Here is a 20,384-nt window from a genome sequence, read left to right on the forward strand (position 1 = left end):
CTCTTGATTTCATCTTAATTTCTGTCCATGTTGAGGAGGGGGAGTAAGAGACCGGCTGGCAGCCAGCCGGGACCTGTGCACCAAAGGGATGAATTACGGTTGCACCTAGAAATTCCTTCAAATCTTAAAGTGCCATTTTGCAGATGATAAGCTTTTTCTTGTGATAGGTGAAAAGCTTTTTCTTTTGGGTCAGTGAACTGAATTTTGTGCCCTGCAGCTGCAGGATCGTTAGGTGTAATGTAAAGGAACCACGGGAGCACAGGGATGCAAGAGGGATGGAGGGGATGGGATATCCCCTCTTGGCTGATGTTAAATCAGATTAGGTGTAGCATGAAACTGCCCCTTCATTGCTCTCACTGTGATCATTCTTTTTGTTTGATATTGTTCTTATTCTGCTCCAGTCCATCTCAGGAACTACTGCCACAACGTATCATAGATTTTGTTGGGAAAAAAAAAATGACATGTTTATAAAAATCATGTTCTTTCTCTAATTTTGCAGGAATCAAGACTAGTTAAGTGCAATTCTCAATTTGATGAAGAAATGGTTTCTAAAATTTGGAAGCAAGTCCTTTTGAAAGGCGGTGAACTCCTCTGGGGAGATAAGAGTGTGCCAAGTCTTGAGGTAATTAACGGTCAGCGTTGTGACATGATGGCCTTTGAAATTAATACCGTGTGTTTGAGGAGGGAAGGGAGATGGTTTCAAAGCCCATGTTTGTTGTATTAATGTGTCATGTAATTTCTATGAAAGAAAATTAGCAAACCAAAAGACAAACAATGCCAGGCACAGCAGAAAATGTGTTATGATACATGATTTGAAAAATGTTACAAGTTGAGAGCTGCAAACCAGTTCATTTCTTAGGGAAAAGGACAAATGAATAGAAAAAATACCATTTTGAGTGCATGCTTTATACATCACAGAACAGTTATTCTCAGGTAAGTTTCAAGAACCTTGACCAACATCAGGGAGTTGCCGCAATTAGAAGAGAACTCAAAAGTAAGGAAACTCCCTCTATAAATGGTAAACAAAACCCCAGGATGAAGTTCACTATTAAAAATGATATGCATGGGATAGAAATCATCCAAACTGTCTTTTTTTTTTGGCCAAATTGTGACTCAGAGTTATAAGTTCAGGTATGAGCTAATGCTGTTTTCTTCCTTCTTTTTATTTGTTTTGTTTTCAGTTTTTAAACTAAGATGCCTTTCCTTGTTTTGCTAGAATAAAATCATTTTTACTTTAACTATCTCTAAAGTCATGAAAGCTCATTTAAAATGAAGATGCTTCTACTTCCGTAGAAACGACAAACCTGGATAAGGGTGTCTGTACAGACTAACCCTGCAGAGATGTGGCACCCAAATGTGTTCAGGTGTCTGAAGAAATGGGGTGGGTTTTGAGCACTAAAGTAGCCTCTGTTCTTCATCAACCCAGTTCAAACTCTAGTCCTTTGCTGGTGTATTTTCAGTGCTCTACCCTGCTCTGTGGCCTTAACTGCACCTGTAACTATTAGGATTCACCTATGGCACTTCCAGAGTCCAGCTTTTGTGAACCTTTGCCTCATCAGCAGAAAATTTGTGTTAATCAGACCATGAGAACTATGGGTGGCCATGTAAGAATCACCATAAGCCTTTCATCCATATTCATGTGAGATACGCCTCCTGTCAAATACAAACCATGTACAACCTGAGTATCCGAAAACTCAGCTCAGTGTCATATGTTCTCCGAGTCTGCCTGTAACTCTGCTTTCACAGAATCACAGAATCACAGAATTTCTTATGCACAGGGCATCTCATTCTTCCCTCTAGCCATTTGTCCCTACTTTTGGTGATTTTTTGCTTCACCAGACCAGCAGTGGTCTTAGTTCTGCAATCTGCTTCACCAGGAATAACATCAAACATAACATTGCATGACTATCCTTGGATGGTCCTCTTCTGTTTCACAGCAATATGTAAGCAATATGTTTCTGTGGATAGCGGGAACCTCTCAAGTCCTGCTGTCCTTGCAGTACCTGTCAAGGGCTTCATTCTTCTGTTCCTGATTTTTTGTAAACTTAGAGTCAAATTTAACCCTACACACAACTGCATTAGAATGAGCCACAGGAATATTAGGTAGTCTCATAAATGACACACGTGAAGAGGTAAAAGGCTCGCTTTTGCCTGATCCCTGCCCTGAGGATATGTCATAATTTCTTCAGAGTGTTTCCTGAATGTGAGAGCATGATGGTCCGCAGGCCTGCTACTAGGAGTGCTAACGCCTGTTTCTACTGCTGTGATGCTGTTGCTTGTCCTAGCACTGAAGTACTGTCAAGAGCCTAGTAGAATGATTCGGTGCCTGAGGAAACCCTTGAATCCACCATTTTAAGTGTCAAAGAGTATTCTCCATACACTACATTTTAATGTTTTAAGTTTTATTTTTTCTTCTTTTTTTTTTTTTTTTTCCTTCTTAACAATAACAGTGGCCAGGCAGGCTAGTAAGTGCAATTACCTATTCATTTAGAAGTTTGCAGGTTGATAGGTGCAGGTTTTCAGGCCGTCATGGTCCTGTAAATAAGGTTTTTATGTGAACATGCTGTCTTTATGTACATCCATCTTTATGTCCTGTTCTCTCCCCTCTTCTCTGTTCCTCTTTCTTCTCTCTTCCCCCAGTGGCATCACTTGGCTCAGTTCAATACTATTAACAGAGGGTAAATAATTAAATTTCCCCAGTTAAATGAATATATGTGGCCAGACAGAAGAACTACATTAAGTCCCTGAATTGAGAGGAGATTGATGAGTCTCTTGGGGATCTTGGGCATCTTTATTCACAATTAAGAACTTGTCAGGTTGTTTCAGAAGTTTATTTCTATTTTATCCACTTTATTTTCCTTTTTTATTTTTCAGATTGTTTTCAAAACTGGTAAAAAGTCAACTCCGCAATATCATAGTGCAAGGTTTACATTGAATGTCACCTGAAGAAGCCAGTGCATCCCTAGAGGCTACTGGCATCAGGGGAACTGGTGATAATGATGCAGGAGCCGTATCTGCTTTCTGGGCTGATGGAGTTTATTTTTTCTGCTCTGCAAATTCTCCATGAAAGATGTCCGTCCACTGCCACATATGGAGTCCTTTTGCTAAGAACAATACGGTGTTCAGGTAATTTTGCCATGAGAAATCCTGTATCCATTGTATAAAAGTAGATACACTGGCTTTTGGCATATAACAAAAATCTCTCCTGTGGCTGGAAAGAAGACCCCTGTCTAGTAACAAATCATTTCTCTCCCCCCCACCCCACCCCAAAGGAAAAAATAAAAATAAAAAAAAAGGCAAAAGTCTTTCAAATGAGAGCTGACATTTCCTCATCATTCTGTTTTCTGGTTATTTATATTTCACTGGCAAACAGGCTGCATGGCTTGTTCTTTGTGCTAAAGATACCAAGGACATTTTATTGTGGCCTGTCTTGCCAGGAATAAAGTGCAATAACACTTTCCAGTGGATCTTTCCTCCCAGTTTGCTCCCTAGAGAAACAATGCAGCTCCCAGAATCACTGGCCATACAAACACATTACAAATACAAGAAAGGTCACCTGCTCTTTGCTGTTTCCTTTTTCCTGTCCTCCTGGTAGCACATAACACATCCCTGGTTGCTGGTGAGCCGTGGAGGTTTCAGCCTTTTGATTTGAGGCTCTGTGAGGGATGATGTGAGTCCAGCACAGGTTTGTGATGCTCCATATGGTGGTGCTCTAAGTTGTGCTTGGTGTGGAGGACTGGGGAGCCCCAGGATGTCCTTGCTGGATGTGCAGGAAGGGCTTAGGAGATTTGCTGTCATGCTTAAACATGCCCCATGTTGAGCATGTTACGAACTAGTGTAGTTGGGAAGTGTCACAGGCACGTATGGGTTGTCCTCAGTGTGAAAGTCCTGAGCCAGTGCTGCACTGAGATCTGTGTAACCACAGGCTGTGAGGCTCCATCCTTCTGCTTGGTGGGGTGTGATGAGCCCTTCCTCTCTTCTGGGACAGAACATACTCACACGCAGAGTTGGAGAAATCCTGGGGTTTCCCCGTCCTGGGCTATAGCTTTGTTGACAGACTTATTTTTCACTTTCACAAAGTAAATAGAGTATATCTCCTGCTTGGCGATGATTCATCTCTCATTATGTTTAATAATTAGAACTCCATGCTTGTCTGCTGCTTCCCCTGTGCTCTGCCAAAACGAGTGGTCTCTGCTCTGAACAGCTCCATCTGTTGGCATTGCATTGCCATATCAAACACTATCAAAAAAAAAAAAAAAAAGTTTTTTTAAAAATCCCCCCCACCAACAACCCAGCAGCAAGAAGATGGAGCGTTTCTGCTTGGGCTGTGAAGAGATATGATGGGCACAGGTCCTGGTGCACCAGCAGCCTGCATCTGAAACCCGCTGGGTAAAATCCTTGCAGTCCTGGGCTTCTTCACCGTTCTCCCAAACCAGGAGGGTTTGCACCGTGTGTTTGCAGATCTGGGCAGAGGTGAGGAAGGAGATGCTCGGCGCCTCGTGTCCTCAGCCCCTCGCTTTCCGTCTGGCAGCCGGGCTGGCAGCCAGCAGCAGCCTGCAAAGGGAGAGCGTGGGGCGAGGTGAGCAGCAGGGCTGGAGGGGGCTGCAGGTGGCAGGGAGCTGGGCGTGCGGGGGTTGCTATGTCAGACCTGGCCACAGGGGGGTACCACAGGCAGGGACACAGCCACTGGGACACGGTTTCAGTACCCGAGCTGCCACATGCGGACACAAAAGCCGTGCTAGTTTAGGGAGGTTAAATTCAACACAACCTTCTTTCTGTTGTTAAGGACCTAGAGCCCAATGCCAAGCACCCGTAAATTCAGTTACCTCCCTGGTGGCTGTGTGTGTCCAGGCTCAAATCTGTAGCTGTGTTTGAGCAGCTGCATAGCTTGCACTGGGCATGAATACGGCTGGCATCAACAGAGGCAGCTTCAGGTGCTTGTAATTGTCCAAAGCTGGAGCCATTTAAAAATTAAGATTACAAACATGCTCACAAGCAAATAGTTTCGCCTTGTATGGTTTATGTAAGTTTCTGCTTCAAAGAAATAATTACCTGCCTTCTTGAAAACGTTGTCTTCTTTCATTTGCCTTCTTGAAAACGTTTCGTTGTTCCAGCTGCTTTCAGTGTATAGGTATGAACAAGTTTACAGAGTATGTAGTGCTTTGCATCAAGTTTAGGATATTTTCACTATTGACACTTCTTATATGTGGCCTGGTCCTATGGTCCTAAAACAAGAATGAGGCTGTATTCATTGTACATGTTCATTTGTGTGTTGTTGTTGTTTTAATATCTTCTTCTTTAAGGGACATTAGATGTTCAGAGTATCAGAAAGTGATATTTTTATGATTAGAGTAAATATTCTGATTTTTATTTTTTTTGACAGATTTTTTTTTCCTCCATAGAAGGGCAAATAAATCTGCCAGCTAGATAAGTACAAACATTTTGTTTCTCATGCTACCACATGTAGCATGCAATATCATCCGGGCTCATTTGTGAAGGAACTGGTCTAGTTACACAGATGAAAAATTATACTTAAAAGGAAAAAACAAACCAAAACTGTGCAGTTTGTTTGCCTATCTCCAGTTGTGATTGTCCTTCGGAGACTGAAGCCTGGCCCAGAGCTGACATAATGCAAGATAGATTGCTTCCATGGAACAAAAAACAAAAGTCACTCTTCTGTCTCCACTCCCAGTTTTGAGTTTAACTTCTTAGCTAGTGAGCCTGCTCTAAGGAACCTGCTTTGGCAGGGGGGTTGGACCCAATGATCTTTTGAGGTCCCTTCCAACCCCTTCAATTCTGTGATTCTGTGTGTGATTGTGTGTGACTTCAGCGGGAGTTTGCATTGGACTATGTGATGTTGCAAAACTATAAATGCCTCTCAGAAAGGCTTAAGTCTAACTTATTCATGATACAGGCTTTAAAATGGAAAAAGTGGGCTATGAACAATGTGGCAATCACTTTGGATTTCCAGACTTCTCTGCCTTGAAACGGAAACACCTCTGGGCATGCTGCTACTGCTCTCCAGCAAGGTTTTGGTTGCCTTTGCTCGGGTTTGGGCAAGGCCATCCTGGGAGGAGCAGCAGCCCTCAGTAGACATATGCTGGCCAAGGCATCGACATAGTGTGGGCACTGGGACCCACCCTGCAGCTTCAGCAAGATGTTGGCTGTGTTGGAGTTTGGAGAACTCTGTTCTGGAGAGTTTGGAGAAGAGCAGTATCCCCTGCTTGGCAGATGGGAGGTAGAGATCTGGATTGCTTAGCTTACCCAGACCAATTTGCAGCAGTCTTGAGACGTCTTCATAGTTTGAAGAAAAAACACTACCATGGCTTGGGAAGTGTGAGCGAGTCTGACTCCGGTTATGGAAAAGCTACTAGGCGGAAGTATGAAAAGCTTGCTGGTAAATCATTTACAAGAAAATATCTTGCTCAGCATGGGGTTTGCAATGAGGGGGTCATATTTAATGACCTGCTTCAAATGTTATTATAAATCATTACTTCCTCACCAGCTAAATCACGGCTGGCTCATACTCTGTATGCTCTCCTGTAGAAGTGCCACTAACTTGTGAACATGTTGGAGTTCAGAGCCACTTGGCCCCGCAGGATGGAGGAAAGGGCAGGAGCACGAGGGGCCATCAGGCATCCCAGAGGCGATGCCCATCCCTCCCTCAGCGGTGCAGCTCCTGTGTTTTCATAGCGCCGGCCACCTCTGCCAGACACAAGACCTTTGGGAGCTTTTTGACAAGATGCTAAAACTGGAGTAACCTGAATGAAAGCATGTCCCCGGTGCAGAAGCAAGAATGGTTTTCAGGAGGATAAAGAGGGCAAGTGTTTAGCTTTGGTTGAATGATGCCTTTGAGTTATGCAGGGAAACTTCTTCCAAGCTGCATAATAAACCTCACGTCTGCCTGGGACAGTCAGCAGGGCTTCATAATAAACTGCTCCAGAGCCCGCCCAGGCAAAACCTCCAAATCCTCTTTGGTTTATGCACAATCTGCAACAGTTAGAGGAGCATGAGACATGGCAGCCCATGGGTACACAGGATTCCAGCCAGTGGGATGGCTGGGTATGGGGGAGAAACTCCCCACTGAAAATAAACATCTCACCTCTGAAAGGCAACAGACCATGCAAACACGAGGGAGTACAAGTCCCACGTCCAGTTCTTGATGGAGGATCCACTTCCTGCTGGAAGGAGTCTATGGGCTGCTTTCACCTATTTGTTTTACACTGAAAAATGGGGAAGAAAAACCACAGGGCAGTCTGTAGAGGCACTAACTTCTTGGAAAAGTGCACAGCAGTGGGGATGTCAACAGACAGTTGGTAGCTTCCCACTTCTTTCTACCTTTAGATCATGCCTTAAAGAAAATCCCTGTGTATTGCATATTCTCTGTCCTTACGCCTATACGAGAATCACAGTCAGCAGTTCTGTAGGTCATTTGGAGAGATTTTATCAATAGGATAAGAATATGCAAGTGGAAGCAGCATTTCTTTTGATGGATATGTTTAATGTAATAGTACTTTTACACTTGAAAAAAATGAGAGGAAAGCTTTAATGCCTCTTCAGTCCATAGAGAGCACAAAAAAAAATCAAAGTCAAAGCCTATTTAAGATCTTAGTCTTTCTTAACAGAGCAGCCTTAGCCAAGGAGATAAAATAGGGCTTCTAATCTGGCTTCAAAGTAATTGAAAAGCAAGTTCAGATTTGGGGTGAAGGTAGAATAAGGAGATGGGGAATCTAGCATGAATGGGAAAATGAAATCTTTGGCAGTGTCACAACTACCATAAATAGAGCTGTTACAGGACCCAGAGACCAGCAAGGGACATACCCTGGCTGGGCTGTCCTATTCCCCACGCAGAAACCAAGGGTGGTGTTTGCCAAGTCCATGTACATCAGTGGTATGTACTTTCCTCAGCACACAACATCTCTCTCTCTCTCTCTCTTTTTTTTTTCCCCTCCCTTTTGTGTATGAGAAAGATTTTAATCTTAGAAAAAATTCTGGTAGTCTTTTGTGGGCAGTTTGGAGGAGGGGAGATGAGGGATAGTTGAGTATTTTTGTTTCTGTTTACAAATGCAGGGGAGTTTGTCTGGGTTCAGCTGGTGAGGCCACAGTTGGGCAGGTGTCACAAGTCTGGTTTGCATTTAACTTTCCAGGGCTTTATTGAGAAGAGGATGTCTGAAGTCACCATGCGTGGGCAGGCACAGAGCTCTTACGATTTAAACAGGTACAATTCACACAGGTCTGCCTGCCTTCACCTCCTCCTCCACACCACACTGGACCCACTTGTGTGCCTATTGCTCCAATGCCTCCAGAAAGCAGCTTTGCAGCCCCTGCTCCCTTCCCTTGGCTGTGGTCAGACAGGAAGGCTCTCAGATACAGCTCCTATCACGACATGGTTCTGTGCAAGCAAAAAATGTTAAAAAATAGGTGACTGTCTTTCTTTGCTTATGCATTTTGCAGTTCTGCAAAGGCCAGCATCTGCCTGCATAATAGAGGAGTCTCACTAACATGAGTAATTTATACGAAGGCATTCACACATTTGCTTCATGTTGCACTTCTTGGCTACTACTGCAAGAGACTTTTCTAAAATGATGATCTTTTGATGGGTTTGACCATGGTAGGACAGGTACCTGAACTGGCCTCACTAGTCCAGACAGGGACCCAAGGCACCTGTGCTGAGTTATTACCAATCTTTGGTGCAAAAGCACAGAGAAAATAGCACAGGGTTTCTTTTGACACTGAGCAATGCTGGAGTCCGAAAGATACCCCTGACTGCTCTGTTTGTTCGTTTGTTCAACACTCGTGCACCCCTGTTTACTTACTGACACAAGAGACATTGGCTCATTTGGCAACCTCTAATGACAGCCTAAGGTTCACTACCCTGTACTAATTGTGCAGGGTTAAAGATACATTTTTTTTTTTTCCAAATGAGGAGCAGCAGTAAGCGAATGCAAGGAATGATTCTCCACAGCATGTTTGTTTTGTCCCACACCTTTGTTTTGGAAACAGCTGTTTTCATAGAAAATGACTACAAAGCTGGGTAAGACTAACTCAACTCTTTCTAAGTATGTTTTCTGGGGATTATCATGCTGGCTGAAAAACAGGCCACTTCTCACAGCCAAAGATGTGAACTCAAAATGAGGTCATGAAACTTTGATTACAAGATGCGCAGAGGCCTTTCAATTAAGATTGGCCACACTGCCGTAGGATGGTTATTACTGGTCAGACACTTCCTGAAATGCTCAACAACTCCCATAGAGCGGTGTCAGGAGCTAAAATTACCAACATTTCTGTGGGGTTTTTAAAAGCCCTTCCTATTCAGTTCCACCAGCCACTGTATCAGCGGTGGTCAATATTTTCCCCTACACTGGTACATGAGGAAATAACCAGAATACTGAACGAGCTATTTATAAAGACATATTGCAATGCGCACTCATCTGCTTCCAATGAGAGGATCTGGCCACCAGCAAAACCATGCAGGGTGAGAGGAGAAAATGGCTTTGTGTTTAATTTTGCACTTCAGTTTGATCCTCAGTTCCACACAGGACACTCTGAGGACCCTTGGCAAGCACCCCTAGTGAACGGCGATAGGAAAGTACAAGGGTGAGTGGGCTACAACAGCATCACTTTCTAGTCAGCCTTTCGTCAGGAATCCAAAAGAAGAATCCAAAAACTCTGCTCCTGGCATAATTCGTGTGGGACAGAAATGCAGCCTTTCCCTGCCATGACCCTAAGCCAATGCCATTTCCAAGCACAGGCCTTGGCGGTGGCCTCTCCTTCTCTCTGGGGCATGTTCCTGGCAGCAGAGGAGGAGGGGAAAAGGGCCAAGTGCTCTGAAGTGTCCCATACCTCCCGTCCCTGTTGTGAGGCATTTGGCCTCACACTGTCCCAGCATTCGAGCTTCAGATGCATTTGTGCAAGCAAGGCTTTCCTTGGTTGCTGTTGCCTGACTGCTGAGGTCGGAAGGGTGGATGGTGCTGTGCAACACGTTACAGGGTAGCTGTTCACAGTGGGCATTTGCCACTTCCATGCACAAGGAAAAGCTCTGTGGTTCAACAGAGGGTTCTGTGTGCCCCTCACTTCAATTCCCCTGTAAGTACATAGTATGATTTGTACTTGCTGTGGACCTGCAGGGCTGCAGAAAGATTAATTGTGCTCTCACATGTTAGCTGATGCCTGTTCTATCAGTATGGTGGTCTTGTAACACTTCTAAAATACTAGGGAAGGTTTTTTTAATGGAAGTAAATATTGACCTTCAGTGGAAATAGACAGCCCTTTGTTTTGTCTGAAATCAAAAGTCCTCTGCAATGCTAAGCAAATGGTGTAGTTGAACTCTTCTCCATGGTTGTCTAAGGCAGTCATGTAGTGTTGAATCACTAAATAGTTGGATAGTTCATATCCATCTTTAAAAGTAGCTTGCTTACACATTCAGGTATGAATTAGTCAAACCAGCCTGAAATTGCTGCTGTGCTGATAGAGTAGTGTCAGGCCCTGGCAGTGGCTGGGACCTCTCTAGCTGGGGATTCGGCTAGTGAGGGCCCTGCTGGGCTCTCGTGTTTATGCACACTCAGATTTATCAAAGAACAAATAAAAGCGCCGTTTGGCCTCCAGCATGTTCTGTTGCTTGCTATGCAGTTGTGTTTGGGTTTAGGTTTGGGTTGAAAAACCACACAGAGCAATTTGCTCTCTCTCACTGAAGAAAAATATCTCCTCCAACCCCAGATGTACGCGTGCCAAAGTTAACCTGAAATGGGTTTACAGTGGCTTTGTGGGCCATGGTATCTTCTTGTGAGGAGATGGAGAAGCATGGATGGTTGCTGAGCTTTGCTTCAGGAGCTAGCTGTGTGCAGTAGAAAGTTGTGTCATCTCCGGAGGTCAATAACAAGGAACGCTGCTTTTTGGGATCTAAGGCAGGTGGCAGGCTCTTCCCCAGCATCCTGCTGCCCCACCTCATCATTGGCATGTGACTGGGTGAGGTGTGGCAATCCCATTGTTTCCTGGGGGCACCACGCAGCCACAGTGGCACACCAGAGCAGTTGTGACCAAAGACCCAAACTAGGCACCTCTCTCACGCTGCACTCTTCTGCAGCTTGGACATGGGGCTTTTCATGTCCTAGCACAGTGCGAGCAGAAGCTAATTACTATTCTGTGAGGCAAATAAGCATGTATGCACACATGTAAATTATATGGTGAACCAGATGCTTTCTCCAGACAGTTTTCTGAAAATGACTTCATATAGGAAAGTTGCATTTTTCACGTCTGGCTCTTGAACATTGTTTTTCAGTTACATGGTACTTTCTGTAATTAGCAATGAAAATTCAGGCACAAGAATATAGTGTGTGTTTGTTCCGTGAAGTTGGGACCAGTTTGATATTTTGTGAAAAAATGAAAAGCTCATTTAATACCAGTCCAGCTATTTATACCTCTTGCACAAACTTAAACATAACAAAAAATGCAACATAACTCATGAAGCAAAGGAGCGTCTTTGCCAAGTGCAATATTTGTATTTGGAAACATGGTCTATATTGTATGAAGCAGTAGCCTTCTAACTGCCTCCAAGGTTTCTTTTGGCTGATGTTTATCCAAACAGTCTTGCTCTTCATTCATTTTAATGGCTGAGAGGGAGCTGAGTGTTTTTGCGCTGACAGACTGGCACAGCTCAGCCTCCGCTTTTTCGGCTGGCGCCGAATGCCCTCCTCCGCTCGCCTGAGCGCAGCAAGCCTCACGGCATGCCAACCGTGGGCCGAGGTGCGCAGCCCTGATGCACAAGCGCCTGCCTGTTCTGCCACTTCTCAATCATGCCCCCGAATTTTGTGTGCTGACGTCTCAGTCCTGCCTTTGGTTTTGCCCTGCATGTCCTGTGGGTCTGGCACGATGGAAGCAGAATGGTCACAGTACTAGTTTGAGGAAGGGAATGCCCTTTGCTGTCATATCCGTGTGCAACCTGAGCAAAGCCGCTGGGCACGGGAAAGGCGCCTGCACTGGTGCCATCAGGGAGGGGAAGAATTTGGAAAGTTTGGAAGCTTGGAAAGTTTGCAACTGGGAAATGTCCATGGGTGCCTGCTCTGGAAACAGTAGCGGTCAGCTAGAAGGGGGGAGACACGTCAGCCTTGCCTTTTAGCTGCCCGATGTGGTAAAAGGCAGGCACTTACTTCATATGTGAGGCTGGTGTCTTGGTCACTTTCTTCCTCTCTAGAAAAGGTTAGCAAATATTCCCAGTTCTTTCTCCCCCCCCCCCCCCCCCCCCCCCCCCCGAACTCTTTTTAAAATAATAATAATTAATAACCAAATACAGTAGCTGTATTGTCTGGACTACAGGGATGCATTTAAGCTTTATCACTGTGGGAAACTTAATTCTTTTAGGTGCTTAATTTCATGTGTAGACCTTAAAAGGTAAGCTTAACATATTGCAGGGCAAGAACTATCAAATCCTTGTCCTGAAGAGCTGGAGATGTCAGGATGTGTTTCAAGGGGTCTCTTCAACACAAAATAACTAAGCTTTTGCAAATGGTACTATTAGGAATAAGGTACAACTGCGAGACAAAGCAGTGGGAGCAAGAAGCAGGAAAGACACGAGTCATTCAAATACGAGTCAAAGAGGTTTAATAATAATGGGAACTTCGGAAGAAACAAGGACTAAGCTACATTTCTCTACTTTCCCCACCTGCCAGTTACATAGCACAGTGCCATGGGCTTCACTGATCCCAACACTATCACAGCAGCCATTTCTTCATGCGGATGAGTTGTTCCTGAAAAATGCAGCTGGCACAGACCACTCTTATTTTTCACACAAGGAATGCAGGTCTTCCTGTTCCACATATTTTTCTTCAATGATCGTAGTTATTGTTGTCACTGCGAGGAAAATCCTCTGTCTGTCTGCTAAAATACTTGAGAGGGGGGAGATAAAGCATGAAATCTTTTTGTTGTGGCTAAGGATTTCCTCTGCAAGCTTCCACTTCAGTGATTCACTGCTCTTTTCCAAAAGAAATGCAAAGCCAGGATGGGCATTATGACTTGTAGTTCCTGGCTAGTGTATCTCACATGTTCGCTGGCACTGATGAAGGTGCCGTAGGCTGGTGTTCATGGCCAAGCAGGTACCACCACCTCCTTTTTCTGCTCTGGGCTTAGGGCCGTGCCATCATGCAGCCTCGGGAGAGCTTCTTGGGGTCAAGGGGGCACCTCCAGGTACAGGGGATCTTTTCTGCTGTCCCCTTCAGTGCTCACATGGCATCACCTCATGGACTCTCAGGCACCACCTGGCCATCTCGCCTTAGAAGTCACCTGCTGGTCCGTATCACAGCGTGGAGCCTGCTTTTGTAATTTTTTAGTGCAACAGAACTATACAGTTAATGGAGTCTTAATAAATTCTGGCAGGGCTGAAGCAAAAAAACAGAGGCAAGTGTTCTGATTTTTCTCTAAAGTTAGAGCTATTGTTCATCTGGGCAACTTTTGTGCATGAAATGAAGGCAGAGATCTGTGTTTTGGGGGAGAGCCACACTGTGGATAAGTGCAAAGGAATTCTGCCACGGCTTTGCCATGAATTATATGTTGTCTGAAGGATTTAACAATATCACAGAGTTCATCAAGAACAGGAACACTCATTTTCCTATCTTTTTCTGCCAGCAAAATGAACAAGCGATTTAGCTTCCTTAAAGAAAATCCATCCGGTAGCTGTGCCAGCTCTGTCTTCCTCATGTTCGTGTGCATTTGCTTTGTTCCTGAGTCCCAGATGGATTTCTGAAAATGGCACAGGGTTGCCAAAATGCATCTGAAGACACATATCATCAGTATGCACAAATTGTGAAGAATGCAGCCCCTGGAGCGATGTGTGATTTCATCAAAAGTGACTTTCCAGCTACGCTGAAACCTTTCATGTCTCTTGTGCAATCTGCAATGCTAAAGCAAACAATTTGAGTGCCAGATTGTCATAAGTATCTGAATACTTCAGCTTATTAAAGGGCCACAATCTTATCAAATCAGAGAAAATATGAAATCTCAAAACAGATCAAGCTGCTGTAAATACAGCTAGGTAGATACAATCAATTTCTCTCCCCTCAAAAAAAAAAAAAAAAATATCAACACACTTCTTAACCTATCAAATATTTTTAATTAAAGCACCAAGGTGCAGTTGCCAAACTTTTGGGTTTCTGTAGCCCTTGGGCAACATTCTCTGCTTGTGCACTGTGGTGCTTCTGGTGGCGTTGGTGGAGCTTGTGTCTCACCTGGGAAATAGCAAAGAGATTTTGGATTTTTGATGGAACTGTAGAGTGTTATTACCTAATTTTTGTTTGGATATGGCAGCCTATAAAAAATAGATTCTGATAATAATAAAACAGAAAACGTGGATACTGTAATTAAGGAAAGTTTTCAAAAGGGTACGGTGGCATTTGGGAGATGCACTCGGTGGTACACACTGAAACTGAAACAAGTGCCAGGAGTTTGTTGGGGTGGGTGTGCCTGGGGACAATCATGCAGGTGTAATCTTGCAGAGGTTCAGGCACCAGATTTCATGGAAAATAAGGGAGAAGAGAACAGCTAACAACCTCCGGCTGTGTGGGTGCAAGGAGAAAGGGAAGGTGTTGCTTTCTGTGTCCATTAGCCATGGAAAAGGGTGCTCAGCCTTTGAAGCAGAAAGGGAGGAGGCTCATGCAAAAACCTGCCAGTGAGGAAGGCAGTTTGCTCAGGTGTGGAGCAAAACTTCCATCAGCAGAAGCTTTTCAAAATATGTGGAACAAATCCCTGCCAGAAACACTGTGCTTGACTTGCTTTAAGGCAAGATGAGGGACTGGACTGCCTCATGAGGGCTGCTGCAGCCTGATTTTCCTCTCATTAGCAGCGCTGCTGAGACCACCGACTGCTATAGCTGTGCCTTCTGTGGCATCTAAATGTGGACGACGTGTCAGCGGAGGGGTTTTGGATATGGTGCCTGCATTTTTTCCCCCCTCTCCTTTTCCAGGCTTTGGGAACAAATCTCAAATGCTCATCAAGTTTCAAGACAACAAATTAAAGTAGGTCACATCATAACTTAGCCAGCTGATTTATTTTAAAAGAGTAAACGCGTGATGAATTCCATACAGTCTGATGTCTCTTTCAGAAAAGGCACCATCTCCTCCTCAACTCAATTTACGGTGTTACAAGGTCGGTATTTTCATGGCATTTTTCTTCAGCTTAAAAAAGAGGTTTTTATGAAGAGCCTTTGGTTGCTTTCTTCTATGTTTTCCTTTTTTAAACAAATTAGGGAGGTTTTTGTGTTCAAAGGCAGTGCTTATATTCTGCTGGAAACTTTTTTTTTTTTTTCCTTGCTGAGGATTTCAGCTGGATCAGCTTCCTGAATTGAATTGCTGAATTAACACCAGGGTGAAGGCGAGGACTGGCAGGAGCAAGGCAGTGAGCACATCTGGCTGGAGGCAGGGGGTAAGAGACAGCCTGGGTGAGGAGAACAAAGCAGCTATGACCCCTGGGTGCTTTTCTGAGGGTCTACCTTTGCCACCAAAGGAACTGACAGCTTTTGGGTAGAAAATTGTGAGCAGTGGCAACATAAAGGCCCCAGAACTGATTGTAATCCGTAGCTTTTGTTTTCCTTCCAGACCCCATCGGGCTTTGGGCAGGTCCACCTCTGGGGTCGAGATCTCTCCGCCATCTCGGTAGCAGAACCTGCAGGTTTTTTCTCCCTTTCTCCTCTCCTCTGGTGCTCCTCAGCAGGCCGCCTTTTTTTTTCCCCTAAGCAAAAGCCTTGCTCATGCCTGATGCGGAAGAGAGGCAGGATCCAGCCCTGGAAAAAGGCTGCCAGCTCACTTGTTGCTCCTGTGGCTGGGCAGGTGTTTCGTTCTGGCAAAGGCTTTGCAATCTGATGAGCAGGGGAAAGGGACAGAAAAATGCCATCATAAGCCAGGGCGTGCTGCGTGTATGTTTTGCACCCCACAGTCAGTGCTGTTTGCAGTCTGCTAGTGAAGGCACCCTGTGCCAGCAGCTTCCCCTTTTTCTCTTGTATCCTTTAGACGGGGTTGGGGATGTGGGCAGTGGGAAGGAAGGCAGGTTGGGACCTGATGGGGCCAGCAAGGCTGGGGGAGAGAGCACTGTGTCCGAGGCAGGTGGACAGACTCGCTGCTGCCTTTTCTTGGCCACATCCTGGCTAGCGATGGAGGGAGCTTTGCAGCTGGTGCTGCACGGGAGGTTGTCCCTGCTGATGTGTCCATACCTGCTGTTTGTCTGGTTGCTTTGTGTTTGGTTTGCAGCTGATACCTGCACAAGCTGTCTGACCAAGCCCTCGCTGAGATCAGGTGGGAGGTGACGGACCAGGGCTGTGCTACAGTGGGTCCAGCCACCCACCTGCGCCTGTCAGAAGGGCTTTGCCAGACCCAAGCAAACCTCTGTAAAGAAAATGCGTGTCCTCTTTGCTTTCATCGTATGCATGCTTACACAACTGGCTTTGTGACTCATCCTCTTGGCTTCTGCAATTGCATTTAATGAACTGAAGGCTGAGGTTTCACCCCACAGAGAACAAAGCCCTCCTGGATGCAGGACAGCGAATCATCAAGCCCTCTCAAGAGCAGCACATTCCTGAGAGCTGCGAGAACAAACGTCTGCACCAGCTGCGTGCACCCACCATTTCAGCTCTTTGAGGCATGGGGGACTAGCATGGGTGCTGCTTTGAGCCACGGAGGGTGTTTGATATGGGCACAGGCTTCACCTCCCACAGTGTAGTAGCTGCTCATTTTCTGTATAAACGGATGGTGGAAATGGGATGCAATCACGGAAATTTTAGAAAATAACTGCGTCAAAAACACTATGGTCCAGTGATCGTCACTAGTACAGCTTATGCTTTTAAAAGTCAGGTGGACATCATGGAGTCAGTTCTCAGTTTTGCCACATCCTTCCTTCCAGCCCTGACTTTGGCCAGGTTAATTCTCCTGATGCCACGAGGTTAGCTGACAACCATGAGGACAAATGAGTCTTCACGCTTTAAAGCTGTGAGGAATCTCAGCTCATGAGTATCTGTAGTAACTGGGATTCCTGAGATGGACTGAGAGAAGCTTTGCACTGTGACGTCTGGAGAGCACTGCGAGCCACACCAGGTATGGTCGTGGTCCTGCTGCCTGTGTCTGCCTGTTCCACCTGGAGGCATGTAGGGGCTGACAGTACTGCTCATGGGAAGCATCCGTTGATAACTGGTTTTGTTTTTACCATAATGCCCATGTGAGAAAGGCTGTACTTGTAGAAAGGCCCCAGATCCGTCCCTGCTTTGTCTGGAAATTATGCCCATGGTGGAGGAATGCTCTTGGGAAGGGGATGTACAAGCTTCGCTATATGGGTATAGTTAAGCTCACAGCTCATAGTCCCCTGAAGCCCTTTAGTTATGTGCCAATAATCTAATGAAGTTTGCATTAACATCGCCTATGGTTATATGCAAGTTCCTTTGCATGGAAGTACTAAAAAGCCTCACCCATATGTGTTTGTGTGGGATCACCAAGAAGCAGCACAGCCTTTATGTTTGCCCAGGCTTTGAGCTCTTTGTCTCCCAGTGCCAGTTACAACTGGTTCTTGCAATAGGGCTGCCTGTCCATGAGAACGGAACCACTTGATGGTCCCAGTTAGCTACGGTCCAGTAAGCAACAGTCCCAAGACAGCTGACGCTGCCTCCTTCCTGGTGCCCCGGTGAGTATTTAAAATTGTGGTGTGAGGAGGGGAAAGAGCTGGAGTTGTCCATCTCAGCCTCCTGCTGCAAAATGTGCAAGGTGTTTCGTTGGCCATTCCCTACTTGATCTCCCCAATGAAACCATCTTTCCCTTCTTTCCGACTTTCTTGCTTTTGCAGCATGGGCACGCAGGTGAGGAGCCGCAGCTGCAGGTGAAGGGACCAGGAGGACTTTGGGCAGGTGTCCTCCTAAGGGGGACAGAGCCTGCAGTCCCAGCACAGCGCCAGGAAGGCCAGGTACCAGGATGCTGCTTTCGTTGTTGCGGGCTCTTCTGTGACCACCACCAACTCTGAAAACTGCCATTTCCAGTTCTTCGCTTCCTAAAAACCATTTGCTTTGCAAAACTATTGCTGAGTTTGATTCACAAAAGTGCTCTGAGGCCTTGGGTGTGAAATGCTATGACAAAAGAAGGCATTCCAGCTCTTTATTACATCGCACATTTTAAATCACGGAAAATTGGTCTAAAATACAATAAAATTAGCATAAAAAGGAATGTTTTCCAATTGCCTGTCAGGATCCCTTCAGTCTCATAACTGTTTTCGTGTGAAGCAACGAGGGTAATGCTTGATGATAGTTGTTTGTTCCCTTGTTGTCTTGAAGTCGCTGGAAGCAATTTACAAGTTACTCTTGCTCAACGTCTAGGAAGGGAAGAGAATGGAAAATGTTTACTTGTTTCTTTTTGGTAAAGAGTTCCTTCCCAAAACAACAGACTGGGCTAAAGACAAATCAAGCCTTGCCGTTGACTTTGGAGGGTGAAGGATCTGTCCCCGCACGTCCCTGCTGCTCACCCCAGCCAGCACGGAGCAGAAGTGCGGGTGTCCGGCCCCCCCCACCCGCTGCCCTGTGTGTTGCTCTGTCCATCTGTGCCATTCCCATGGCACTGCTTTCATGGATGGATGTCTCTTCATTGAATGAGTGGTGGCGTTTGGAGCTGCAAAGAAATGACAGAGTTTTTTAGGGGGGGTTAAACCAAGCTATCCTTTTTCACCCATGGATGCTGACCTGAAGCTTTGGGGCAGAGGTGTGATCATACCCTGGGGAGGGCACATCTCCTACAGCACAGACAGCACCACGGGCTGTTCTTTCTAACTTCCTGCAGACAGTCTAATTATATGAGAGCATTGCTCTCCATTTGGTAAGAAGATGTATTCTTAGCTAAGTTTACCTAATGCTTTCCTGATTTGTGTGGGTTTTGCTTTTTTATTCCCCCTTGAGCTGGACAACGATGTGATCTTAGTCCAGCAATCAAACATGAAAGAGCCCATATGTATAAAGTACCCTCCTCATGCTGGCATCTGTCCAGAAGAGACAAATTGTCTTCATGCAGGACGTCTGCTATAGCCTCTTCCCATTAAAAAAAAAAAATAAATAAAAATCTGGCAAAAGAAGTGTCTCAGGATAAACCAGGACAACACAGCGGTCGTTGTTAGTGGTACTGAGCTGTGCCATCAGACCCGAGAGCTCGCAGACATGGTGTTACCTGTGCTGTGCATGGTACAAAGCCAACACAAAGGGCAAGTGGGTGGTGGTGGGGTGAGCTGCGTGTGGGGTGTCAGCTGCTGATCTTCACCTCCTCTTCATCGCCAGGAGATGAACTTCTCTGGAGGGCCCTGGCTCTGAAGAGGCTGGAGAGCAGCTCTACGCCTGCTGCAAGCAGTGGGAAATTTTGCAGAAGGAAATCTTTTGGAGAAACAGGTGGCTGCTCTTGGGAGGAAAAATCTCCTGGTTTCTATCAGTTTTGCTGTTTCCTTTCTCAGCTCTGGTTAAAGAGGCTTTATAATTATTATTAAAGAGCCTCTAATTATTAATTACCAGCCTGGAGGTGTCAGGTGCACCCAACAGCCTGTGGGACTCCCTGGACTTGCAGATCTCCTCTTGTACAGCTGGCTGATCTGGTCTCATCTCCTTGGGCGTGAGAGAAAGGGGGCTGACCTCTCGAGCAAAAGCCGCATAAAATTACAGGAGTACTGATGGCTGTGCCACTATGGGCAGGGGCAAAACATAGTTATTTGTCAAGGTTAACCACCACCATCGACCTCTTGTGGACAGCTAAAAGCTGTGGTGCAGCTACCACTGAGCTGTGACCTCCGGGAGCTTGAGCCCATCTGGGCTGTTATTCAGGAAAAAAAGGCTCAGCAATTTTTCTCCCCTTTTCACCTACTGGCTGTACCCTTTTAATCCGGCTTTTCTGGTGTTGCGTACCTTGTGGTGATCCAACACATGGTGAAATAGTTGGGAACGGGTCTGTGAGTCTATGGACTGGCAACAGAAGCCCTCAGCCTGCCGGGGAGGTAAGCACTGCTTCAGCATTTCCTTTGCTAGGTTCCTTTGCAAGACTTGTTTTGTTCCTTCTGATTTACCCCTCTCTGAGGCTGTCCTCCTTTAGGATATCATTACCCACATGCTCATATAAATTTTGGTGCGCCTTAATGAAGCCATTTTATAACTTAATGTGCTGTTGTTTCCTCTCCCCACTGGCCAGAAGTCATTTCTGTTCCTGCTACTGCATCTTTCCCAAACCAAAGCAACGACATCTGCCTGTTATATGCTCTCATTCTGTGTTTCCTGTGTAGTTTGTAGGATGAGGTTGTGGAAGTGAACCAATGCCTTGAATTCAGCTCACCGTTGCCTTCGGATGCTGTTACTGCTGCAGAGGCAGTGGTGGACCTCGCTGTGTCTCCAAACCACTGCTTGC

The sequence above is a fragment of the Anas platyrhynchos genome, chromosome 3, assembly GCF_047663525.1.
Source record: "Anas platyrhynchos isolate ZD024472 breed Pekin duck chromosome 3, IASCAAS_PekinDuck_T2T, whole genome shotgun sequence".
In the NCBI taxonomy this organism is placed as follows: domain Eukaryota; kingdom Metazoa; phylum Chordata; class Aves; order Anseriformes; family Anatidae; genus Anas; species Anas platyrhynchos.